Raw genomic sequence first — 27,407 nt, 5'->3', positions numbered from 1 at the left:
ATGTGATACCACCTCCGACCCTTTTGCTGTGGCAACCCAGGTAGTGTCTCGCTCATGACAGATAACAGAGGGCAGGCACTTCTGAATAATCTGCTGCAGATGAACTTCTGCAAACTGGCTGAAATTGGGGGAAGTCACAAACCACATGTTCCGACCTTTGTTGGCTGGAGACAAGCTACCATCACAGATTATGTTTTTTATTAAACAATTTGATTGACTGTGTTGTTACTGGGGGAGTTACCTCCAGTGGCTATAGTACCTGTAATGGCGAAGGGAATAACTAATCTAGATACAAAGGACAGGTGACTTAGACTTAGATGGAAGGGGATTAATATTCCCTGTGTAACAGCCAAGGTTTTCAAGGCAAACTTGAGTTTGATCATATACCACTTACCTGAAAGTTATCTATCCCTGGAGGTAATCTCTTCTTGGAAACGCTCAACAGCTGTATCAAATCCTTCCTCACTATCATGGTTCGACAGGGATTGCTGGCCACAAATCAAAATCTCTGGGATGCCTTAAACTACAGGCCCAGAGATCCGAAAACCATACTCAAAGCCAGACATCATTATAAGCTTACCCTTCAAAAGCGTAAGATGGCTTTCAAGGAAGAAGCTAGTAGTGGGCTGGTTATATCTTTCAACAAAAAGAACTCTAAAGAATTCAGGGCCATTGTTTATAGAAAACTGCATTCCACAAATAAGAGTGATGGTGGGCTCAAACATTACACCCGCAGAGCTGGATTGATCATTTAAAGCATATATACCCCTTTGCGAACCAAAAGCCCTGCGAGTCTGATGAATGGTGCTCCTCCTTTCCTTTATCTATTAGGTTCAACCTTGTAGCCCATCAAACAAAGACCCAGGACCTGACTGGGTTCCAATGGATATGTATAAAGAAAAATACTGAACTACGGGCCCCCATTATCACCATTACATTGAATGCTGCAGCAACCTGCAAGATTACCGCCTCTTGGCAGCAAGCCACTAACGTTCCAGTTTTCAAAATGGGCCTCAGACAGAATCCTCGCTGTTAAATGTCAATCTCACTCCTCGAATCCGTGGTCAAGGTAGCTGGCCGGGTGATTCTTCATAGGATGGAGGGTTGGGTCAAGCAGAACAGGATCCTGAGCAGGGCTCAATATGGCTTTCAGGAAGGCCTGGGGACACAGGAACAATGCCTTAATCTTAACTTGTTGTTAGGGAAATGCACAATTACAACAAAAAAGACAGTTATATACCTCGTCTTTATGGCCATGAGCAGTGCATTTGATTGTTCCAAACTATGGTCCATTCTCGAACGTATTCGCATGCTGGAGGATCTGGTTGATTTTTTGAGTTGGATTGCACTGTGAGTTCTCACCAAGGGTGAGGTTTGGCATAGATAGAGAATGAATGCCTCTATTTTCCCATGCACAAGGTGTTCGCCAAGGATGTATTTTGGTACCAATTCTCTTTCTCTTATACATTTACGATCTAGATTATTTTCTTATTAGCAACTGTCATGATTTAGTAAGGGTCGTCCTTATTATACGCCAAAGATGCGGTCCGGCTTTTCTAGACACCTAATGGGCTTCGGGCATTGGTTGACAACTTTGTATCCTTTATGGATACTAACATTGCTAATTCACACTATATGCAATGTGGGCAGCAGTGTACCAAGGTAAGACCGATATCTGTTAAGGGATCTAATAGTTCAAAGGTCAGTGAGTTCCCTTACCTGGGAGTGATGTTTGACTCTAACAACAGTTTTGCGCCCTGTCTTTCATACTGTTGCTCATGTTTTAACAGGTGCTTTGAGGGCACACTATTCAATGTATCCAACAGATTAGGAAGCAAACCTATAAGACCTTTATTGGAAATTTATCAACTAAAATGTCTATCTGTCCCCATCTATGGGGCTGGTATATAGGGGTATAGAGACTGTGATAGCCTCCAGAGGGAGTAAAAATGCTTTTGTAGGCGGCTTCTTGGCCTTGGACTAGGTAGCTCACGCCATTTCATACATGAAGAATAGGTTTAGGCCTTTGTCACTGATTCGGTGGAGTTGGCGCCCCTTCTTCTATGTGCATTCATTTGAAGCAATCCAGAGACCTCCTTCAATCGTGAGGATTGCCTGTCTTGTGACCATGGCCTAAGATTTTCATGGCTGAATTATATACAAAAATCAGTGGAAGCCATGAGAAGACCCGAACTCTTGTCCAATCCACTTGCCATCTTGAAGGGGGAGTCCACCAAAAAGTAAGACTATTTTTTAACTTGGGCAGCATCCAATAGGGAAGACAGTGAGGTCATGAGGGCCAATTTGAAAGAAATTATGAGCCTTCAAATGGTTAAGGGGGGTTGAGCCATATCTGCAGTATGTCGATAACATCAAGGAAAGGGCATTACTGATAGAATTTAATCTAGGAACGTTTAGATGTCATTTAAATTTACCCCTCGGACATTTTGAACTGAATTCCACACTACTCTGTCCCTGTGGGGAATCATCCCCCCAAACCTTGGAATGTTTTACATTTTTTGCAAATTTTATAAAGCTCCCAGGTAAAAATGAATATTAATCAACATAGACCTGCACTTTTTTATGGCCACGAATTATGCGGGGGCAGCCCTCCATGGGGCCCCCATCCCTTTAAGGGGGGGGTCCCATTCAACCCCATGTGCATGAATATCTGTCAGATATGGGAGAGTCGAGGGCCCTCATCACATTCTTAGGGGGTTTCCATCATTTTGTGTTGAGCCTCTGCCTTGTGTCTATGAGAACGTTTGGATTTCTATATTTTTTTGTTCAATAAGAAGGAAAGAATATATATTGGGAGTCTGCTGGTGGAGAGGGGAATATGCATATATTTCCATAAGTAAGACTAAACGTATAACTACTGACACGTTGATGGTCTGTGTTATTGAATACATATTCAAAGTGATAGGTGCTCATGAGCTTTTGTTTGGCCTTAATTTTTTTGATTTTTTGGTAAATTTGGCCATTAAATTCTATGTTATATTTACATTTTAGGATAGGATTACACGAGTCATGATGGAGCTGAGGATTTAGTTTCGTCCTCATTTCCCCTTTCTGTGGTCTTCACCCTCTTAAGGGATGTTTACTTCCCATTGATTAGAACAGCCATGTTGCTTACTTTCTATCTTAGAACATGTATTGTTTATTTTCCGTTGTTACTAAAAGTTCTGCTTTAAACAAAATGTCTGCTGTGGTTTCTTTTTAAACTAAACACTACTGCGTCATGTCAAAGACTTTTTTTCACACTCATCGTAGGATATCTTGGAAGAAAGGGATCAGAGAGGCCTTATCCCTACTTATTCTCTTTAGTGTGTTTTTCCTTCACTTATAATAATAATAATAATATTATAGAATTTTCTAAAGCGCGAACAGCTACCTCAACCAGGAGGTGTCCCGGCGCTGCGGCGGGTTTGCTAGTGTCCTCTATACCGCCATTTCTCTGTCCTCTAAATGGATGGCACTGGATAGTACCTCATTGTATGGTAGTGCCGGACTCACCATTGCCTTAATCCGGAAACACAGACTGCAACCCAACAAGTATATAGGGAGTGCTGGCTCTTCTGGCCAGACAGGCAGACTCAGAAACTACACATTTTCAGTTAGGTATTTGTGTGACAGTATTTCATCAGGTTTGGCTTCTGTTCTCATGACTTTGCACAATATATTGCAACAGTCTTTAATTGTTACCATTTCACAGTCGCAGCTGCCGCTAAATATACAGTGGCAGGGCAGCAGGGGGGTGGAGGGAATTAATAAGAAACTTACCTGGTGCTTGCAGCCACCTCACACTTCAGTGCTCCTCTGTTCTCGGCAGTTCCTGGGACACCATCACAGACTCCCCATCCAATCCAGGCACTGCTCTCATGCTATTACCAAGCATGGGAGCAGCATCAGGATTGGCCTGGGCAGGCTGGTTTGACATTCGCTTGGGCACAGGGAGTCTGTGCTGTTTCTCCGCCCGGCTGTGGAACACAGCTGGGTTGGAGAAACCTAGGTGCTCATGTCGGTTTTGCCGTCCTTAAGACAGTCAGCCAAACCAACATGCGCACTCACAGTGCCAACCACTACTCCTCCCTGCCAAGGCCTGGCCCCACCCTCCTTACACGGCTCAGCCATCACTTAAAAAACAAAATGTTATTTTTCAACTGCTGGCTTTGAGCAGTGAGGCGAGGCTCCTCTGCCACTACAGAGGAGCCGCAGCTGCCATTTCATTTTACAACTGTCTTCACTTACTAGTTCAGCTGATCTAATCTGGAATGCAGTAGTGCGGTATTTTCATCAGCCTTTGCAGCAGCACCTACATTCCAGAGTTGAGGGCCCCACCAATTAAGGGTCATCCATGCCGACGAAGACTTAGGAATACTTATGAGATATGAGAGTCTTAGAGGGCCCTCGCCACATGCTGCATGGAGGCACTTTATTTCCCATTACATCACTGTTCAGAATATAAAGGAGCAGGTGGTTAGGTGGTTTATGGTTTATCTCCTTCGATTTAAAAAAATATATTTTTTAAGGGAATCAAATGAGCACTGTTTGCCTTGTGGGGTCTTATGATTTTATTGTATATGGTGATTTCTCATAATAGCAAATTTTCTTCTCATATGTGAGTATATGCTGCCTTTTGGTCACTCTGTTGACTTATGGGATATATTTATTTGACTACCCTCTTTCCTTGATCACTGCCACACGCTACTTGGGCTCCCTTTCTTCTCTGAGATCCCACTCAGATTCCCTATAAAAGCCTTTGAATTCCTTAGTTGCTTGGAAGTGCCTAGTTATCTGCCTCACTCGTATGACACTTCCTCTTTGGGAAGAGGTGTGGCGCAGCGGCCAGGTCGGCTGACTCTGGAGCGCAGGGCTCACTGTTCGATCCCAGGCACCGGTGGCAGCTCAGCTCAGCACCATGTGACTCCTGGCAATAGCTCACTTATTCTCCCAGACGGTCCCCAGTGCTTTGAGACCCTTAGGGGTGAGTAGTTCGTACTTTACTAATGCCAGATTTGATTTATTTTATTTCCTCTTTCAACTGTCACTGCACTCTTCTACTTCAGTTGGAGTAAATGATGTATGCCTTTGGGTACGTTGAAGATTCAATGTTACTGCCTACTGTGGTTTGGCACACCATGGACCCGATCCTGGTAACTTCACTTTGCATTTATTAGATCTCTTTTTTCTGTCCCTCAGCTAGGCACATTTTTGAATATTCTCTCTTTTTCTCCCTCTTTTCCGGCTCACCCTTAGGAAGAATCTATCCTCATGCTCAAAGGGTGAAGCAAGAGTGTTCTAGATCCAAATTCAGTAAAAGAAGTCACTGGAAGGCAGGATTCACAGTCGTCTCTAGTTCAAAAATAGCATTCTCTGTTTTTCCCTGGAACACTAGGTAGATTGTAGATCCTCCCCAATGAGTTGCTTCAATACAGTTGTGCTTCAGCTTTTACTCCGTGGCAACGTTTCCTATCTGCTGACTTTCTCAGAAGTAGAACAGATGCATATTAGGAACATACAGCTAGATTCATCATAGTCCCGTTTTGCGAGTCCTTAATAGCGATTATTAAGGAATCGCTATTAAGGACTTGCAAAACGGGATTCGTGTAAGAATTGCAAAAAAATATTGCGATTCCTACATCTTCCTTATTTGCGATTAGCAAATTGCTAATCGCAAATAAGGAATAACTTCCCATTCATTCCTATGGGCCTACAGGCCCAAAGGAATGAATGGGGAGTTATTCCTTATTTGCGATTAGCAATTTGCTAATCGCAAATAAGGATGCGATTTCAAGGGTGCCAGGAGTGTCCAAAGGACACCCTGTAGCACCCCATAAATGCAAACTTACACAGGTGTTGCGCACACACATGTCCAAAGGACATGTGTGTGTGCAACATGCAACTGAGAAAAATGCACTAAAGTGCTTTTTTCTTTTTTTTTGCTATTTACCACGAAGTCTGACTTCGTGGTAAATAGCGGCCAAAAATTGCGAATTCGCAATTTCAAATTTGTTAATGAATTGCATTTAAGGAATCTCAAATAGAGATTCCTTAAATGCAATTCCTCGCAAATATGCGATTTCGCAAATAGCGATTTTTGCATTTGGGATGATGAATACCAAATGCAAAAATTGCGCTCGCAAAGGGCCAGATTCTGAGAATCTGGCCCTTTGCAAGCCGATTTTTCGTTCATGAATCTAGCTGATAGAATCCTTGCTCTCACCCAACAAGGCCCATTAAATGACCTGGAAACCTCCTCTTCTGAAAGAGACCAGGGCCAGACTGGCCGTAGGGGACACTGGGCATTTCCCCGGTGGGCTGCCAAGGTGGGGGCCGGTTTTAGGCTCCTGGGGGGCCGTTTTTGTACCAGGGCCGTTTTTGCAGCATAGCTGCAATATCGGCCCCTGTAACAAAATTGACCTAAACCGACCCTGGCAAACAGCTCGGCCGCACCCCGAACTCCCTGGGGGGGGCCGCTGAGCACTTTGCCAGGGCGGGTTTTGGTTCCCAGTCCGAAGTCTGAAAGAGACATGTAGATAACAATGGAGCCAACAAATCAATTCACTCAAATAAGAAAATGGTGGTGAGGTTCAAACTGACAGGTGAAACAGTTCATCTACAGTGATTAGTTCTTGGAGGTCACGATCCAGAGTTGCCCTTCAAAACTTCTTTTTCCAATCTAAGCTAGGCTTACAAAAAGAACTGCAAGGCACATAGCAGCTTTGAGGTGATTCACATTTAGCTAATGGGATTTAAGACATGTTCCATCATCTCTACACCTTGAAATAGTGCCACAAATGTGATAAACTAGGGCAGGCCTTTTCACTTGTCCACAGTGACTTCCCCTGGTATTCTAGTACAGGGAATCATGCTTAGGTCTGCTTATGCATCACCCCTGACCTGCAGTATCCCCTTCTACTCTGGGACATGTATCCACAAACAGCTATGGTAATGTTCCTAAATCCAGTCCTGCAGCATGCATCCTATTTTGGTAGTAGATGTTAAAGGCAGATCCATCTATGTACCACAATCCCGACCTTCAATTCTCCCTTGTGTTCTTATACACGTACCACCTCACAACCTGAACCATCCTGAAGAGGGATGATATTCAGGGTTTGGTGGCATGTGGCTAGGAGTCTTAGGTGATATCAGGAGGCCTGACAGCATCCAACAGTCTGGTAAGGAAGCCAGCAGCTAGAAGATGTCTATGACTGAGCTTGTGTTCTAAATGTGAGCTTTAGGCAGCACCCTTGACTACAAACTAGCTGTGAAATCGTGACAAGAGGGCACCACCAACAAATGACGTGGGGTCACAGTCATTCGAACAGGAGGGCATCTTCTGCTCTTGTGGCAGTATCTGGATAGAGGAAAGCTAAGGTGGGATATGATAATACATATTTGATTGCCAACAAACTATATTGCTCATGGGACAAAAAGAATCAGGGATATGTCAAAATGTGGTCAGGCCACTTCCTACAACATTAAACCATGCTCCTCTACAGTATCCAGTGAATGCCCTCACACATATAACATCAAAAGGGAGAAGCTAGTGAAATTATGGTGAAACACACCTGAATGCCTATATACTTGAGGATAGTACACGTATCTCCACCTGCAATGATCACACTTCACCCCACAAGCCTTCTGGTTCTTTCGCTCTCTGACTAGGTTTGATTGGGAAGAGCTATTCACCCAGGCAAGGCGCACATGCCAACAAAATCAGACCTCACAGAGATCCAAGTGAGGAGTCCAATTCGTAAGTAGGAAAGATGGAAGTAACCTATGCTTAGGTTTGCTTTGGCGAATTCATTCTGTGTGTGAAATGGTTATACACAACTTGCGACAGTGTGCGTTATCTCGAGGACTCGCCTCATTCACCACCACTACTGGGTCAAGACAATTCAAATGATGTGAAGATCTGCATTAATTCCAGTGATTAATATATATGTCTACCTAATTTAGGTGTTAGTACTCCTTGCAGTAAAAAAGACACCATGCTTCCAGTTCTTTTCAAGGAAAAAGAGATGCATTCCATCAATGTACCAGCAAAGTTTCTATATTTTTATTCTTTGTCCAATAATAAGTGGTTTCTGCCAATTTTTCTTATTTTGGAGTAAAGCTTTGCAGGATAGTTCCCGAATGATATTTTGCCAAGTGCGTGCTGAGCTATGAAGTTATTAATGTAAGTGTTTATGAAATCAGCAGTTGTGAATCAGGCCCCTGGGCGCACAGTCCAGTTTTTCTTAATTAGAACCTCAACCTCAGTTCAACTTGTTTCTGAGTGAGTTTCACAAGAAATGTGTGGGAGCCTCTCCTGGGGCTCTGCGCCTGCCCTGTACCCTGCATCGCCCTACACAGCTGTACAGACTGGGACACTTGCCAGGCATATCCACTCGCCCACAGCACTTCCTCTGTTATTCCAGTACCGGGAAACATACATCGGTCTGTTTATACACCACGCTCTTGACCTGCAGTACCCTCTTGTACTCAGTACACGCACCAACAAACAGCTCTGTTGATGTTCCCACATCCAGTCCTGCAGCAGGACTGTTCATCTTGTATAAGAATTCACAAACAGCTCCACAGATGCACCTCCAGCCAGACCTACTGTATCCTGTTCTATTCCTAGGTTACACACACACACAATGCTATTCACAATCCCGACCAGCTCCACCATTGCATCTCAGTCTTCATCGAACTTTCCCTGCACTGCTCCATTTACTTCATTACTTGAAGCTGGCTTGCAGCTCAGTTAATGCACCTCAATGTTCAACTGGAACTACCCAGGCTCAGAAATGCACCTCGAGCCCCCCTGCAGCATGCTGCTCTGTTTCAGGATACTCACACACAGCTCTACCAATACACTGAAGTCCTGAACGAAAGCACACCCTGCTACTTCACAACTAAATCCCAGATACAATCCAACCGAAGGGTCTGCATTCTGGAACCACGGTAGCCATTTTGAGTTCTGGGTTAGCCAATACCTTTTGAGTTTACTTAAATTTTATGCATAATATTTCTAGCTATAGGATCTTTCAGCCAGCCCTCTTCATCCGTTGATCTGTTGTATCATTCACCCACTACAGCACGCAGCTGTGGGCAGTATTTCACCCCCACTTCACCCATTGGCTAATGTCACTGCGAATAACAGCAATACTGTCTTTCACAACGAGCGCATTCACACACAAAATAGTTCCCTTTGGTGCAAGGGGAGAGTGTGGCTAGGTGTACCTGTTGAGATTGAACATTTTTTTTTTGCTTTTCATGTTAGTGAAGGCCCTGCACCTCCTCAAACAATAGAGTTTTACACAAACCATGACAAAAGAAAAAGAAATATTGACAAAGCTAAAAGGCAGCTAACAACAGACCTATTAGCTATGCCAGTGTTCATTTCTAGGCTGAGAGGCACAAACAGTCCTGATCACAGGTAGTTTAAATATATTTATTTCAAAATCCTAAAATATAATGGCACTTTTTTGTGCTTATACAGATTACAATGTGTGGCTTAACAATCAAGCTTGTAAAGTATCCTACATGTTGCAATAACTATAAACACAGGGCTACATTTTTTTTTGTTTTTTTAAAGAAAAAAAACAGGCGCCCTCCAAGGCATTACTCAGGGCCAGGCTTTTCGAACACAAAAGCTACCTTCTACTTGTCACACCTCACGTCACTTTCTTCCACCACCTTACATTTCCTCTCCATACCTATTTCAGTTTTGTATGTTCTTTAACCCCTGCTTTCTCCCTCTGTTATTGTTGAACTATCTGACTCTTATTCCTTTTCCCCTTTCTGCATTTCTTTCTCTTGCACTTGGTCAAAGTCTAATAATGAAAACGTTCTCTGACCCCAGAATTTAGTGCTGTGCCCACCAGCCGCACAAATGAATTACTGTGCAAACTATTCCTTCTGCCTAACTATTCCTATCACTCTTGCCTTCTGAGCAATAGACCTCGTATGTATTGTATATTGTGTAAGGACCAAATAAAATAGATAGTTACCTTCCTCACTATCCGTTTGAAACAATCCAGTCTGAAACTTACTGCACTAACTGAGGCAGTGTGGTCCACACGAAGAATGTCCGGGTTCTAATTTTACCAAAAGGCCCTAGATGCACAGAAACCACAGCAGTCAATACAGTCTGACTCTGGCACATACATTTAGAGCTATGCAGTCAAGTTAATTATTAACTCGTACGTTTAGAAAAAATCCATATACATTACCCAGAAGTGCTGACAGAGCATGGCAAGGGGACATTAAAATAACTAGTCACGTAGGAGGTAACGTAAGCACAAACATGATTGTATGGTACAGTACACAGTATAGAAGGTATTTTTCAACCTTCTCAGTCAACAGGAATATGTAAATATTCAGGGCCATTACCATCTCCTAGTATCCGGATTCAGCATAGTGAAGGGCACAGGGGTTTTCCTTGGCTTCCCGTAATACTTTTAAACATGGAACTTCATAGCTTACAAATGCCGCCAAGCCCAAATCAGAATATTCGAATTCCAGAGACCTTGCTCAGACCATGGGTTATACTCACTGCTAAGATACACTTTTGTCTATTTCATGAATTCTAACTTTTTCAAAATTCCTCCCCATTACACAGCGAATTGTGACCCATTTAGACCATTCTAAATGTGATACCTGATAAAGGAAAGCTTCCCTCGACTATCACGATGCGGTACATGACTCAGAGTATTCATCTATGTGTAGTGCCTCCTGGAGGGAAAACAGTACAGATTAATTTTAGGATGTTGGTGGAACAGGGCTAGGTCGCAGATCCTAGGCCTACTCTGAGGCTACGCTACATGACTACGAGTTGTGGCCGTAGAAATGTAGCAACAGACGTACAGACCACAGCTATCACTCGCTGAATTTCTAGATCTGATGCCGTATAGTCAAAATTCTAGTACTTATTTGACACAATCTCATACGTTGAAACCGAGTTTCTGTGGAGCCTGTCAGTCTCTTTTTCAAAATGGGTCACCAACATTTATGATACTTTTCCTTACATTCCACCACCATGGAAGAAACACTGCAAGTCGCAGTCGTGCCAAACTCCCTAAACCATGCCAAACACCTCTTTCCTTTGACTGTACGTTTGATTTCCTCTATCCTTTAGGTACCACAAACAATTAAACCGGGAGATCAGTGGTGAGGCCTGTTGTAGTCTCAGCTCCATCACTATATAAATTGTGCCATTACTTAGTTTATTGCTGTATAAAATATTACATGCACATATATGGCAAGACTTTTCCTTTAAAGGGATTTGTGTTAAAGTATTTTTACAAGGATCCCTATTTTACCATATCCTTCACTGCATTTACCACTCCTTCTCTTTTGATTGACAGCTAGACAATAGCACTATTTCTTACAATGCTGTTATCACTGTACTGGTTGTTTTAGTTGTTCTTCCAGTTTGTCCTTAGCTCAACTGCTTGTCGTTTGTGGTGATTCTATTACCAATATGTCCTGCTCTCTTCCTTCTAATCCGGTTATTCAGCTGCATTTCAGACCTCTAACATATCCTTTGAAGACCACTATAATTTAATCTACTTTTATTTTTATGTCCCTAGTAGAAAGGTTCAGCACAAAAACAATGGACCCTTATGCCTTATGCTTATTCCAAGCCATCCATACATTCCTAGAATTCTAGATATCGTTTTGTGTATTCCACATAAGACTTAATATTCTGCTTCTCCAGTTTCTGATTTCCTTTCCCCATTACTGTAAATCTCATACTGGCATATCACACATGGATGCATCACTAACTGACTGAGAAGTGTCTTGTCAAAGGAAGTCAGTGTGTCACTGCTTTCAGCTGTGTTTGCCATTCAGACTTTGTAGTTGATATCATATAGATTCAAATCTCCCAAAAGTGGCTTCGACTTGTTTTCCTCACATGTGAATGGTGCATGTATTATTGTATTATTATAAAGCAGGCAACAGTGCAGAGTTCCATCTCAATAATGCCCCCACAAAGGGCCTTATGCACCTTGTGCCTATGTATTTTTTTGTTCATCATTTGCGAACTGAGATAATACATTAATTGCAGCAATCAATCTTTGAATTCTTTCTCAACAATATATACCCAACCTACAAAACATGCCATTCATGCTTTTGTCATCACCTCTCTCTATTAGCAATAGTGTCCAGGCCAACCCAGGCCACCACAGCTTATACAACAGCAAGAGCATTTTTCAAATTTGCACTCATGAGCTCAAATCTGTACTCACATAGTTATAAGCTGTACTTTGACTAGCACTTTTGCACGCACACTTTTGCACATAATAATGGTCAGATGTGGTACAGCTACGGTTGGATGAAAAAGTATGCCCAAATATGAAATCTGTGAAATTGTCCGTATCTAGGTTAAAATATGAAAAATATTTCAAAAATCTGATACTCAAGTGGGCTATGGTTTTGTACCCAAGCACGGAAAGCTGTGGACACCCCCTAGACCTCAAAGTATGATCCAAGGAGGTGTGGCAACCCACAGCTTTTCTGATTAGATGCCACCAGCCAATCTAATTAGTCCTAGCAGAGAAACCCATTTATATGGGTTGAAAGATGGCCAATTAAAATGTGACAATGTGGCTGGTCATACCAAGTCCTACGGTTTTGCTACTTATGCTGGAAGTATGTCACACTACGTAAAGGCCATTTATATGTAGCCTTTGTTGATCTGCGAGCTGCTTTCAACCTTATTCCCCGGAAAATCTTGTGGGAGATGCTTCAGCATAAAGGGCTCCCAGTTAACTTATTAACGCAAATAATAAGGCTACACGAAAACAACTATGCCAAAGTAAGGTGGGGACCTGGGGGGGGAGTTAACTGACCCAAAATCGATAAGGAGAGGGGTCCATCAAGGATGTGTGTTGGCCCCCACATTGTTTTCTTTGTTTGTCAACGATATCCCAATCTACTTGGAGGATTGCATTAACGATTCACCAAAACTGGGGGGCGAAAGGGTCCCAGCCCTCCTTTTCGCTGACGATACAATACTTATCTCCCAAATCCCAAGGGGTTTACAAAAATTACTAGACAGATTCCAGTCATATTGCAGCAAAAGGGGCCTTGAAATCAATACTAAAAAAACAAAATACCTGGCGATTAACCCTCATAAAAATGTTAAGGAAGCAATGTTCTTGAATGGCCATAAACTTGAACATGTTAGGAATTTTAGCTATCTGGGGGTGGCCTTGGATTTTAATTTGTCATGGAAAACCCAGATAGAAAGAAGCAAAACAATTCTTACTCAAAATACGTTGCCTATCCTTAAAAGTCATGGCAAAAGTCTTTGTAAAGCCATTTCGCCAGTATTAGAAGTTTTTAAATTTAAAGCGCAATCTGCTGCTCTGTATGGGGCAGAACTGTGGGGACCTGTGTGCGATAAAGTATTTGCATTGGCGAAAACAAGTTTTATAGAGCACTCTTAAGACTACCCGTCAGTACACCTCTAATACCACTTGTATTAGACTTAAACCTCAAATGTACTGACCACCATGCATTTTTGAGACCCTTGATGCTATGGGTAAGATTGTGGTCAACTCCAGAACTTTCCATTTATAAAAATAGTCTCATGGAAGTACTGGAATTGGATAGTTGCAACAATATTTTATGGTTCAGACATGTTAGATCCTTGCTTACCAGGATTGGCTTAGCGCACGTTTGGGATGAACCGCATAGTTTATCCCAAGTCTCAAGGAAAATACTGAAAGTATCATTTTGGGCCTATCAAGACTGGAATGTGCTGAACGGAAAAACGTATGGATCTATAACGACCAACTTCCTCTCATTTCAAGATACTGCACAATATGAATCTTTCCTTGATGAGGCCCGTCCACCACTTGCTAAGACACTTTACATGAAATATAGATATGGCATCTTAAGGATACATGCAAGTGGGGGCGTGGCTTGGCTGCCGAGCGGAATGGCTGCCTAATTCCGTAGCTCCGCCGATCGGGCACAATAATCCGACATTTATCTGCATTATCTGACGCTGCAGCTCGGACCACACGGACCCTACGGACAGCGGAGAGCGACTGCTTAGCCCTGCGTAGCCCTTGATGTGGTGAATCGCCCGACATCCGAGAGTGTGCGGCGACCGGATCTGCAGCCGGTAGAAACGCAGCGGGCTTGCGACGGAGCGCCACCTGATTTAGGTGACCGGCTGTGGGCGCACTATTGCGGGGGCGAAGTCGCTCGCCTGAGAGCTCAAGGGGACGGCGTCCGCCCCACACAACCACCACTCCTTGCGGGAGAAATCAGTGGGGCAGCGGCGAACTTGAAGTTGAACACTGTCCGAGGCCCCACGCATGCAGCCAGGACATCGGAACGACCAGCAGGGGTGAAGAAGACGGCGCGAACCGCCATCTTGGATTGGGATCGGAAGCAGGAGACAGGCTGGGCTGACGGGGGCTCCATGACCAACACCACAGGTACCAATTGTCGTCGAGTTGCTCCCATTAGACTGCGAGAGTGCTAGAAGAGGCAATAATCAATGATCAGAGTACCTGTGCACCTCACCGGAGCAGATCCTAAGCCCCGGAGTGCAACGGTCCCGAGCGAGCACTAACGCATAGAACCTGTCCTTCTGGTTCCACGCCACACGAGACGGAGTTAAATCTGTTCCCTGGGTACTCCGCTGAGCGAAAACGCTTCGGAGCACCCGCTCACGCAGCACCCGCACCAGCACGGTGCGCCAGCTTCCCCACACGATTATCCAAACGCATCGTGCCCGGAAGCCATCATGGGTAAACCCAATACGCGGCAACCAAGGCTCACGTTCGATAAATCCAAACACAAAACGGCAAACCCGGACCAGCCTGAGCAGGATGCAACGGGAGGTGACCAGGACAGATTGCTGGCGGAAGACATCCGATCCATGTTCCAGGATCTCAAAACGTGCTTGCAGGGAATTGACACTAAATGGATGCCCTGGCTGCGCGTATGGATAGCATGACGAAGAGGATGGACAAAGAAGAGGGCAGAGTTGGAGTGCTAAAGACACGCGTAACTGAAACGGAAGAAAGCCAAACGGACCTCGACAAAAAAGTGCGGGGCATGGACAAAGTGCTAGCCCTGATTCAACAGAAAAATGAGGATTTGGAAGCGAGATCGCGCCGCAACAACGTCCGCGTCACGGGCGTTGCGGAATCCACGGACATAGCAAACATGGAACGCTACGTTGAACAAATGATGCAGGACATCTTTGGAGAAGAACTATCGCCGATGTTCCTTGTGGAAAGAGCGCATAGATCTCTAGGGCCCAAGCCCAAACCAGGAGCACCGCCAAGACCCATATTGGCATGCATCCTAAATTACAGAGACCGCGACACGATCTTGCGACTGGCACGTGGCATGGCGGACTTGCAATATAAAGGAAATCGGATCGCTATGTACCCTGACTTCACCCTCCAGGTACAGGCGGCTCGACGGGAGTTCCTACCGGCGAAGAAGGCGTTTCAACAATCCGGCACGAAATACTCCCTAATATACCCGGCAAAGTTGAGGGTACGGGGACCAGGCAAGCCCACCTTTTTTGTTGATGCGAAAGCGGCACTGAAATATGCTAAACAACTTGTCAGGGAGCAGAAAAGACAAACGGAGCCAGAAGACTCGACCGCGACTGAGCAGCTAAGTGACGTTGAATGACACTGGGTGGCACTGGTAGTGGTTGGGTAAATTGAATGGGCCATGACTCTTATTGAGACTCCAAACCTTGCTGTCCGCACTGTATGTGTTTGGCCTCATTGGGCTTTAATACGTTACCTCACTGCTGCATTCACATATGGGTGGCGTGGGGTCCTAGAGCTGGCATAGTCAGGCCAGCGCCCGATCACCCTGTCATAAGCGCGGGGTTAGATGGCGCCTTCCTGCGTACCCCATGGGATGAGTCCCACGAACTGGATAACGAGATTAATGTTATGGTTAATTGAAGCTGGTTGGAAGGAGGGATGGGGGTATATGCACAACCTGATTGGGGGGTTGGAGCGGGAGGGAAGGGAGGGCGTGGGATTTGGGTGTTTTGCTTGTCTATGTTACTTTGCGTTTTACTGAACTGGTCACTTTTGTATAATTGGTTTAACAACACCACAATGCTTACTGTGTGCGATCGGATTGAGAGGTGCTTGGTTTGGGTACGGACGGGAAAGACTGAGCACTCGATTGATATGGGATGGGCCCTGCTCGTGCGATCCCAAACGATACAGGCCCCAGGGCTCCGCGTGCTGTCCGCCCACCTGATAGGGAAACCAATGGCGCTCACTGATGGCGTTATGACACGAGCATGCAGACTTGCGCACACACAGAGGCAGATATGACGTCTATACAATGTTTATCTTGGAATGTAAGGGGCATGAATGATAAACGGAAGGCGAGGCTGATACACTCTTATCTGATACGCAAACATATTGACATATGCTTGTTGCAGGAAACCCATTTAACAGACACTAATGCATCGATGCTCAAACACACTAGGTGGGGAGAGATAGAGCATGCATTCTACTCGAACTATGCACGAGGGGTAGCGGTTTTAATCCGCAAAGGATTACATTGGAGAACGCATACGGTTGTCAAGGATCCGGAGGGGAGGTATATAATGCTCCAGGGTACGTTGTGTGGAATGCACGTGTTGCTGGTGAATGTATACGGTCCGAATGATGACAATCCTGCATTCTTTGGCGAACTGTGGCACAAAATGCAGGCATTTGGCCCAATTGCGATATTGTGGGGAGGTGATTACAATGTGGTCCTCTCCGACACTCTAGACAGACAGGGTACAACACGGGAGCACCACCCGAAGGCGGCTGACAAGCTGAGTGACATTATTTCCGAGGCGGCACTGGTAGACTCCTGGAGGCTCCTACACCCGGGGATACGCACGGGCACATGTATAACTGCACACAGAGCTGCCTGGTCACGGCTGCATTACTGGCTACTGTCTAGAGACCTTCATGCCTCTGTCCTGGAGGCAACGCACCTGCCGAGATCCATATCTGACCACGCGCCAGTGGGGGTGACGCTTGCCACACCGACACAATATGTACAACCATTTAGCTGGAGATTCCCCTCGCATGCACTCATGGACCAGGTATTTAGGGAGGAGCTACGAACTAAGATATCAGAATACTTTGAACTAAATGAAGGGTCTGTGGACTCGCCGGGTACGCTTTGGGAGGCCTGCAAGGTGGTCACTAGAGGTCACTGCATGACGCTAAAAACGGGAGTGCTGCGCTCTATTAGACGGACACTAGATAGACTGGAAGGGGAACTTGCAGCCTTGGAAGCCACTTTGCTCGCGACGCCCACTGATAGGACCCGCGCTGACTTCAGAGCGAAGCTCACCCAGTATCAGGAGGAAGCAGACAGAGAAGTGAAATTCCTTACTAAATATGCCCAGGCTAGACGTTATGGAGAGGGGGACCGCGCGGGAAGGACATTAGCCTACATGCTGCGCAAACCTAGGGGTGCGGAATATATCATGGAGCTAAAAGACGAAGCTGGTTATACGGCTAGAACGCCACCCGACATATTGCGTACATTGACAGAATATTATGAGACATTATACACCTCCGAGGTGATGCCGGAAGATCAGACAATCACTGATTATCTTGATACCATAGCTCTGGCGTGGTTCAATAACGGGGCACGGGAGTATATGGACCTGCCGATTACGACCGAAGACATACAGATGGTCATAGCAGGTATGCCGACGGGCAAAGCACCAGGCCCAGATGGCCTCACTGCGGCATTCTATAAAGAGTATGCCGACCTAATTGTACCCAGGCTTCACAAGGTGTATATGGAAGCGATTGAGACAGGGTCACTGCCGCCATCGCTCAGAGAGGCCATGATAATCACACTGCTCAAACCCGATAAAGACCCGACCAGCCCGGACTCATATCGACCGCTCTCTTTAATAAATCTTGACGCTAAGATTTATGCAAAGCTACTGTCCGACAGGCTGACTCCGATGCTGCCCCAAATAGCATTATCGGATCAATCAGGATTTGTAGCGGGCAGGTCGACTTCCCATAATTTGCGTACTTTATTTGGCCTTTTGCATTATCTAGACCCCAAGGTACAAGCAGTTGCTGCCCTACTAGATGCCACGAAGGCATTTGACTCCCTCGAATGGAAATTTCTTCTGTCTCTATTCACCCGCATGGGATTCAGCCGGCTATTCATCCAGAAAATTGGCATCCTTTATAATGGCCTGATGGCGAGAGTTAAGGTAAATGGACAAATTTCACATCCTATTAAAATCACGAGAGGGACCCGACAGGGTTGTCCTCTGTCGCCATTACTGTTCGCCATAGCCACAGAACCGCTCGCAGCTCGCAGCTCGCCTGCGGCAACATCACACGCATCGGAGCATAGGTTTTACGTCTAGAGGGCTGCTTGTGTCCATGTACGCGGACGACATAACTATATATATGCGTAACCCGGCGGAAAATTTTGACCCTCTGATGCGCGAACTAGTGAGGTATAGCGGCCTAACCGGCATAAACATAAACTGGTCCAAATCGACTATGCTGCCTCTTACTGACGACACAGCTAGATGCCAGATAGTATTCCCTATAGAATGGGTGACAGACAAAGTTAAATACCTAGGTATCAGAATCAGTCGCTCAATACAGGAAATATGGCTGTCAAATTATGGCGTAGCAGTAGAGTGGCTCGAGTGCAAAGTTAAAAAATGGAAGGTTCTACCGCTGTCCCTGACAGGCCGCATAGCCATCACAAAAATGGTAATTCTACCGAAATTTCTATACCTCTTTGCGAACATCCCCCTGCAACTCACGCTATCCTTCTTCCGGCGAATCCGCTCTGCACTCCTGAAATTGGTTTGGGCGGGAAAGCAACCAAGAGTAGCCTGGACATTGCGGACGCTTCCCTTCCGACAGGGCGGACTCGCGGCGCCGGATTTTGAATTATATGCATACAGTGCACAAGCCCAATACTTACACTACTGGCAACATCCGATACCGTACCAGCCACATGTGGCGATTGAAATAGATGTGGCGGCACCCACCCCCTTGGCGACTACTCTATACCACAAATTCAAACGATCGCCGATGGACATAGACACGGTCGAAACGGTAAGATGGGCCTGGCAGGGTATAGCGAAGCGGGCGAGATTGGCTGAATTATATGCCCCTTTCATGCCGCTGGGTGGTAACCCGCTTCTGAAGCCACTAATGGACAAGGCAATAGCAGAAAGGGCACGTACATGCGGGATGACGAAGGCTAGCGATCTCTACCCGGATGACACGTTCGTGTCTTTGCAGGACATGTGCGACTCCGAGGTGCCAACTGCATCCGAACTACTCCTTTATTACCAATTGAGAGCGGCGTGTAAGGCTAGATACCCAATGTTCCCTGCTGTGCCACCAACATTGTCGGCTCTGGAAGACATATTAGCCAACAGCTCGCCTAGTAAAAATGATTACAAGAATCTACAGAATTACACAGGACACGGCTCCGGTACTACAGCCGGACTCAAGACGAAGTTGGGAAGCGGAGGCAGGTATCAATGGGCGTTCTGCTGTACCCAGCTTGAACACCTGTCACCTAACTACAGACTTAGGTTAATCCATTTTAATTTCTTACATAGAACGTACCGTACACCCACACATTAAAATGGGCCTACTATCCGATACTAGTTGCTGAAGGTGCAAAACTGTTGACGCCACCTTCTACCACCTAACGTGGGAATGCGAGACTGTGCATGCATACTGGATGGAAGTCTTTACAAAGATAGGCATGATAGTGGGAGTTGAAATGGACCCTGACCCCCTTGTGGCCCTCCTTGGTTTCGTACTGAATATACCCTGCGACTCTAGGAAACTGGTTGCTCTTCTACTTCTGCTAGCGAAGAGACAGATCTCAATACACTGGAAACAGAGGTCCCCACCGGCAGTCAAGATATGGTTAAATTCGGCCATGTACTGTAGAGACCAATTGACAGCATATTGGGAACTTAGGCCACTGCGATCCAGGCCGATAGACATCTGGCAACCACTGACGACCTGGTTAGATGGAGCGGAGAGGGGGGAGTAAGACCGTGGAAGTGTGGGTGAGTTGGCCTAGGATATCACGTGCACAGTACTGGATGTTGACATTGATTTGGGGTGTGGTATGTGAACGGGGTAAAATAGGGACGGTGTACCACCGGGCGAGCCTGGGTGTGAGTCGTGCGATTGGATGTGGAAGTTTGGCTGTGCTGTGAATCACGCGGATGTTGTCTGGTCCCCGTACCCCCGGGCAGGGTTGTTAAGGACGGAAATATTGATCCAACAGTATGCACCAAATCTAGGATAGACCAATGTTACATGTGAAACGCTTCTAGTTTGGTTCTGTGGTTTGTTACTGAATTTAAACACGACAGCAATGTGCAAGTATGTGAAGACGTTACCGCACGTTGCGGTCCAGACATTCCTTCTTGAGCTGCCTGCCTCCGGGTTGTTGGCTGAATAGCAGTGTATTACTTGTACAAACGAATAAATACTTTAAAAATAAAAATAAAATAAAAAAGGATATATGCAAGTGTAGCAAAGTGGTCTGTAAATAGTGACGATACATACAGTTGATGTTCTAGTAGAGTGAGAGAGGATGATTACCATGTTCTGTTTTTCTGTCCGGCCTATGTGGTACCTAGAAGGAAATGGATTAGACCACTCTGTCTAAACATAGGCGTAAGATCATACAAAGAGGCAGGAAGAATCTTTAAAAATGATACCAGTCAGATATTTGTCTTTGGAATCAGTAGATTTTTGTTAGCTACAAATCACATAAGAGCTAAATTTGGACTGAAATTTTGATAGGATTGTTTTTGGATTTGAAACGCACTATTTAGCTCATCCAGAATTATATATATTTTCTTAAAATGTTATTTTAATTTTTATATGCCTCATAAATTCTTTTTTAACTATTTATTAAGGTTTTTAATGTAACGACAAACGCCCCCATAAGTGTCTTCGCCTCTTTACCAGAATTGTACCCTATTGGATTCTATATGCTCTCTATTATTTTTTTCTTTTCTTTTTATCTTGTTGTTGTTAATGTATCAGTATACATGTATGTGATTGTGTATGTGTCTTTTATGGTACTTGTACCGAAATAAATAATATATGATGATGATGATGACTGGTCATATTGTTCAAAGAAAGGTGCTCAACACTACTTGTTTACGGCACCACTTGTTTGTTTTTTCAATTCATAATAATTGAAAGAGGATCCACCAAAAAGAGGCACATACCCGCAGACTGAAAAATGTAATCAACAAGTTGGAGATAACAATGTAATAAACTATGTTTGAGTGAGTTTGCAGATTACATACCACATTCTTCAATTGTAAGCCTCCTGGTACCCCTACCACCCTCACTATGAATGATATTATAACTTCTAGCAGTCCAGTTTAATATCAGCGGAGGCTCCTCCGTTAAGGCGGAGAAGCGCTGCCTCACTGCATATTGAGAAGTGGCAAAGGAAAAATAAAATGATAATAACACTACATTATTATCATTTTATTTTTCTGTTGTCAGGCAGGTTTATGGGGCAGGCTTGGCTGTGTCACAGCTAGCAAGGGCAAGAGTGGTGGGCATTTAAGTGCGCATAACGGTTTGGCCGGCCGTCTTGGCCCGGCCAAACAGTTATGCACACTTTGCATGTTCCCCACCAGGCTGGAATGCATAGCTTGGTGAGGAACATGCACATGCTTCTACTGCCTGTCTGAGCATCGAACGACAATGCTCAGCAGTCCTGCCAAGTATCACGCATCAGGTGTGACACTAACGCATTTCAGTGTGGTGTTCCCGCATCACTGCACTGAAATGCATTGTCACACATTTTTGCCACTGACCGGCACTCTGCTGACAGCGCTGAAACTGCACTTCTGACACCTGTGTACCGTGCGCTTGGCCCGGGCTGCAGCAGACTTCACTTGCCAGGCTCAGTAGCATTAAACAGTTAAAGATCATGCGTCACTAGTGCGTGCTACAATGTTACAATCTGCCCGGCTGCTGCCGGGAGACCCGGGCGGGGCCTGCTCTCAGCAGTTGCGTTACAGGCAGCTCTGTGGCGCCGTGGGGGGGTCGGATGTGGTCCTGTAACAGAAAGTGAGGTGGGAGAAGCTGTGGGGCCGAGGTCGGACTCGACTGTAGTTGTGCTGTGTCGTCGGTCTGACCGCGCGGCATCTGAGTCTGAGTGGCATGTGCTACTGCCTGCGCAGGGGGGCGAGGCAATCATTTATTATAATATAATTGACCCGACGGCGTTGGACCGGTGGGACGGGCACAGCATCGACTGGAGTGACTCTGATGGTTCATTCGAGGTCTCAGAGGGAGCATGACTGCAGCAGAGCTGGACCGAGCGAGCATAATGTGGGCGGACGGCACAGAGAGAACAAACCAGGCATTCGGCCGGCGCGTATGAGGAATCGCAGCTGTTCTTGCCGGCCCCAGGCGGGCCATCACCAAGTAAGTTCAAGGAAGTAAGTTTGTGCCTAGCCCTGAAGTCATGGGCATAAATTAAAATGATCCGACAAAGTTCAAAATTTGCTTTGGCTTGCCTTGCCTGGCTTCCTTCAAATTCCACGCACACATCACAACCCCCGTCACCCGAACTCGCTCGCAGCCACACAGACTTCACTTCAGACTGTAGACAACACACACCGGCATATTGCACCAAAAGTCAGAGGTCATTCAAATAATTATTCAATGTGGGCGAAGGATAAGGTCTACAGCTGAATTCAGAATAATATTAAACACCAGATAGTGTTCGCGCCGAGAAGGGCGGGTTTCAATATCTTGAAAATGGTTACACAGATTTTGGAGTAATGTATTGCCTGCATAAGTAGAACGCAATGTACTCGCCCTTAAAAAGTCCTGGTAATCCAGAGCACTTGATGCACATATATCCTTTTGAGTCTGCAAGCCTCCAGTTTTGCGCTCTTTGTTGTTGCGCCTTGACGTGGTATGCGTCGCTGAACACAGGACAAATGAGAAGGAAAACGCTTGACACGAGCACAAGTTACATTACATAAGGTCAAATTACTTTTTTAAGCACTTTACCATGTTTTCGGTGTCTCTAAGTTCCAGTTTCTATATTTCTGCCCTGTGTTTATAATTGTCTGTGGCAATTCATCCATACCTTTATGCCCCATTTATGAGTCCCTACGTTTTGGTGTGGGTTCCCTGTGCCTTTCTACCCTGTCTGCATTAAGTTGTAGTAGAAATTTGTGGTAAGTAAATGGTTGTAATTTCTTGTAGTCATGTGTTTCCCTTGTCTTCATTCCCTCATTTTGCTGGCTAGAAAGTATAACTCTTACTCATTGAAATGTCACTCATAATAACACTGAAATTATTCAAATGTCACACATGGCAATCTGAAACCTTGGCAGCTATGGCTCAGACCAATCACAATGCTGCATTACAGCGTTGTGATTGGCTTAGGGGAGCCGGGGTGTGCTTCCCGATTCAAGCAAAAAAAAGAAGAGGATGACGCGAGGCAGTGGTCAGGCAGCAAGGTAAGTAATTTTTTTATTTATTTTTCTCTTTTAGACCACTTAGAGAAAGGTGCGCATTTCTCAGAATACTTAACATGCTTGCAGAACAAAATGTACCAAAGAACAACAGCAATATGTCGTGACCTTTCAAGTGGACTTTCACTGTGATCCCCTCAGAAGCTTTTTCCAGAGTTGCTGGCACCATTTTGTTCATACACAAGCAGGGGAGAGTCACCTCCCCAAGCTTCTGAATTTAGTTTTCGCTCCTGGGAAATAAATCTTGTGTAAATCTTTTCATGATCCACTGAACAATCAAATCTGTAAGCCTAACATACAACGCATACTATATATATAATGCAAATCTAATGTGAATCTGGAAATGTCACCCGAAAGATACGCAAAATAGATTAAAAGGCTATTGACTGTCATTAGTATATAAACGTTGTTTGCTGATTTAAACTCCAAAACCACAATTTGCATAACACCTGCATTTTCCTAATCCAATTGTGCTTTGGAAATAGGTTATGTAGCACAGACGCCAAGATATTTCACAACAGGGGCGTGTGCTTTCGATGCTAAGATATTGTATTTAATGGGCACAACACAGCCACGAGCAATTGCTATACATTTGTTGTTTACTTCCGTCATTTAAACATAAACCCCCACATGCATCATTGAGACATTTTTCACTTCTTAATTTGCGAAAAATAAGGAATCGCAAATTAAGAAGTGCAAAATGGTATGCATCATTATTTTCGGTATTCATTTGTGATTCGGTAAAAATCGCAATTTTTACCGAATCCCAAATAAATACCGAATTCTTAAGTGCATTTTCGCTATTCCCATTGGTTCCTATGGGCCAAAAGGCCCATAGGATGCAATGGGAAGGCATTAGCAAATTGCGAGTGGCACTTTGAAAATTTCATGGGTGCAGGGGGGGGTCCGAAGGACCCCCCCCTGCACCCCTGAAATGTATTTTTCGCATCATGTTTCACACACACGTCCTAAGGACATGTGTGTGTGAAACATGAATGTTGAAAAAAAAACATTTTCATCATTTGAAACACTTTTTCCAAATTTACAGAGTGGTTCAACCACTCGGTAAATTTGGCACCCTAATTGCGAATTTACACTTTGAAAAGTAATGATGCATTGCTTTTAAGAAATCGCACATCTGCGACTTCTTAAAAGCACCCGCAATTTTAGAACTCGCAAAAATGTTACGAATTCTAAAATTGCTTCATGCATCCCAAAAAGCACTTTTGCATTCGCAAACGGCCGATTTTAAGGAATCGCACCGTTTGCGACTACAAAAATGCTTGATGCATGTGGGGGGTAAATGTTTGTCCTGCTTCACACCACTCTCTATTACGAAGAAAGGGGGCAAGGGGCGCTTGAAGGTCCAGCATACATACCCCTCAAAAATTGAGATTCCTGCTTTCCATCACTTTACATACATTTAAATAAAATTCATACCTGTGGAAAATTCATTTTTATAATGTGTGCCAAGAACAGCAAAGGAAAAATTCGATTTCTGAAAGTCTATTATGGAAGCAGCCAAGTCAGCTTAATTTTAAATTATTTTCATGCATTTTAGAAATTGTACTGCTTCACTTTAACGTTTTTCTGTCCTAAGTGTAAGTATTCCCCAGTTACGGTTTTAATGAAAGCAAGCTGAAGTCTCATACAGGTTGTTAGTGATATTTCTATAACCTCAAGGAGTACTGGTTTCAGTGTAATTAATGTTATAGTGCACTGCATCGTCTATAGTAATTTAAATGTCCATAGCACATTCTACTGCATTATGAAATCTATATAATGATAGATATCGATAAAAAAGAGATTCAAATGCTTTGAGAATTCAAAGGCTTCTTTTAAAGATAGCAATGCAGAATACATAGCACAAACCATGTTACTCACCACCATGCACATTATTAGTGCAAAAATAAGTACACGTCGTTTTTTTTAACTCTTACCAGGAGGTCAGTGTGCGATTACCTTTGTTTACCCATTGTGTGACTGCTTGATGTACCACTTTATAAAGAAAAAAGCCCACCCTATTGATAAAGTGTCAGTTAAGTGATTTTAAAATGACTTTCACTTTGAAGGGCTTTTGAAATGGAGAAAAAAGGTTTTGAAATACAGATGTAAAATGCCTGGGGTGGTTTTCAATTCAACCGACCTTTTGTTAAAACTGCGGCTTGATGAACAATTTGATGAAAACATTAAACACCTTGAAACGTTGAGCAAAAATACAAGAGTTATAATATAAAAAAACACGTGTCACGAAACCAGTGCTTGTTAAATGTGTCTGAAGAAACATTGTTTAAGCATCCAACATTCGTTTCCTACACTTCTGATATTATTTTAATCCTTGGATCCCACAATTTTGCTAAACGCCAATCTAAACACGAAAAATAAACCATTGCATCTATCATGGTTAAATGTATTTACGCATGTGGGGGTGTTGGCTTGTTTAGTATAAACGTGTTAATTGTGACACGTTCATGCATGGTGATAATTTAAACCTGTCCTCCTAATTCACATAACTTTATTGGTAATTAACACATTTACGAAGAAAAATGTTGTAAAGCTCCCAACTTCTTAACGCTTCGTGTGCATCGTTTACACACTGGGCGGAGTACAGCTGCATAGAGCTAAGAAATGTAAAAAGTTTTCTCCAACTGTTAAAAATAGTTTTTTTCCATTTAATTTTTTCCTCATTTGTTCTTCCTCTCCAAAACCCCCCGGGCAACCTGGGATACGTTGCATACTTATCCAAACTTTCATTGCGATAAATGACTAATTATGTGAAATTGACTATAAAACGACATATGCGAAATGGCCTGGGCATAGTGCATTGAGTGAATACAAGTCTATTACACGCTGATTTAACAAGTTTATGACATTTGATCAAAAGTCCTTATTGGAATTAAGTCTGGACAATGGATTCTCTGGAGATCCCGAAATTGTATCTGTTGGAGGGGTGAATTGTAAAAGCCTAAAAACCAATAGGAAACAGGATAAAAAAAGATTCCACTGTTAGTGGGCAAGAGACACAACATGTCCAGTGACAGATTACGTTTGATGGCAGAGGTTTAGAGTGGGTTCATGTTGTAGTACAAGCAAAAAAAATAGAAAAAAAGATAATAAGGGCAATAAACTTTCACCTGTGAGAGAAGTGGGTAGAGTTAGGGAACTGCAGTCCTTTTTTCTAGAAACCACTAATACAACTGTCAGGGTACAAGCAGCACCATACAAATCAGACATTGAAACAGTCGTGTTTTGTTATTGTTTAGGATCATTTTAAATGGATTAGCATTGGGATATTAGATGCGAAGGTGTGATGTGAAATGAAGCGCCTCTAATTCAAACTTTGGTGAGAGGGCCCTACAAGTATGCTCAGCCTGCCTGATTCAAACTGGGTCCTGGCATAAAGGTCGCTTGGGCTTTTAAACATTGATTTGAGAACACCATTGAGGAACAGGGAGAGGGCAATTAAAGTAACAAATTGCATATGTGCAGGTTTGCTGGACACAGAGAAAAATACAAAAGGTAAATGTTTCTGAAGGGAATCTTAACTAAATTACTTCATCATCTTCCATGTATGTATCTTGAGTTCTAGCAATCCACAGTGTCACTTCTAAACATATACCAACAACCTCATTATGCCAGATAGATTATATATTAAAATACAACTGTCTTGTGAGTGTTTTTTCTCTCCCATTCAAGTGACGCTTTCAAATGGGAAGAAGTTAAAGGGTTTGCATACTTATTTCACGTAAGGTTTACAGTCATCTTGTTGGATAGGGTACAATATGATTTGTTTCCTTTTTTTTTTTTTACACCTGGAAAGATCATAATAAAACGATCAACGAGAACAACA

At 44.1% G+C, this 27,407-nt stretch overlaps 1 protein-coding gene across 10 annotated transcripts in view; it reads right to left on the bottom strand.

The window, feature by feature from the left end:
• Positions 1 to 27,407, bottom strand: part of GHR (growth hormone receptor) — a 1,023,550-nt gene that overhangs the window by 625,894 nt on the left and 370,249 nt on the right. Inside the window, exon 1 of one of the 10 annotated variants that reach the window (XM_078675025.1) lies at positions 10,005 to 10,111. The exons of the other annotated variants lie outside the window; for them this stretch is intronic. The gene's annotated coding sequence lies outside the window, so the exon portion shown is untranslated. Of the gene's footprint in view, positions 1 to 10,004; positions 10,112 to 27,407 lie in introns of those variants that run through there. 10 annotated transcript variants of the gene reach the window in all.

The sequence above is a fragment of the Lissotriton helveticus genome, chromosome 2_1 (genome assembly GCF_964261635.1).
Source record: "Lissotriton helveticus chromosome 2_1, aLisHel1.1, whole genome shotgun sequence".
Taxonomy (NCBI): Eukaryota; Metazoa; Chordata; class Amphibia; order Caudata; family Salamandridae; genus Lissotriton; species Lissotriton helveticus.
This window is presented reverse-complemented; position numbering and strand designations above follow the sequence as displayed.